The following is a 728-nucleotide window of genomic DNA, read 5'->3' on the forward strand; positions in this document are numbered from 1 at the left end:
AATTTTGAGCTGAAACCTCAGCTAGTTTCTCTGATGCAGCAAAACTGCAAGTTTCATGGACTTCCATCTGAAGATCCCTTTCAGTTCTTAATTGAATTCTTGCAGATCTGTGATACTGTTAAGACTAATGGAGTAGATCCTAAAGTCTACAGGCTCATGCTTTTCCCTTTTGCTGTAAGAGACAGAGCTAGAGTGTGGTTGGACTCTCAACCCAAAGACAGCCTGAACTCTTGGGATAAGCTGGTCACGGCTTTCTTAGCCAAGTTCTTTCCTCCTCAAAAGTTGAGCAAGCTTAGAGTGGATGTTCAGACCTTCAAACAGAAGGAAGGTGAATCCCTCTATGAAGCTTGGGAAAGATACAAGCAACTGACCAAAAAGTGTCCTTCTGACATGCTTTCAGAATGGACCATCCTGGATATATTCTATGATGGTTTATCTGAGCTATCAAAGATGTCATTGGATACTTCTGCAGGTGGATCCACTCACCTAAAGAAAATGCATGCAGAAGCTCAAGAACTCATTGACATGGTTGCTAATAACCAGTTTATGTACACTTCTGAGAGGAATCCTGTGAGTAATGGGACGCCTATGAAGAAGGGAGTTCTTGAAATTGATACTCTGAATGCCATATTGGCTCAGAATAAAATATTGACTCAGCAAGTCAATATGATTTCTCAGAGTCTGAATGGAATGCAAGCTGCATCCAACAGTACTCAAGAGGCATCTTC

The 728-nt window shown here is 41.5% G+C and overlaps 1 non-coding gene across 1 annotated transcript; it reads right to left on the reverse strand.

The window, feature by feature from the left end:
- Positions 1 to 288: 288 nt before the first annotated feature.
- On the reverse strand, positions 289 to 396 carry LOC148555730 (small nucleolar RNA R71). The gene has a single exon (XR_015887714.1). It is a non-coding gene; the product is annotated as a small nucleolar RNA R71 (small nucleolar RNA).
- Between the last annotated feature and the right edge of the window lie 332 nt (positions 397 to 728).

The sequence above is a fragment of the Arachis ipaensis genome, chromosome B6, assembly GCF_059453495.1.
Source record: "Arachis ipaensis isolate K30076 ecotype BB chromosome B6, ASM5945349v1, whole genome shotgun sequence".
Taxonomy (NCBI): domain Eukaryota; kingdom Viridiplantae; phylum Streptophyta; class Magnoliopsida; order Fabales; family Fabaceae; genus Arachis; species Arachis ipaensis.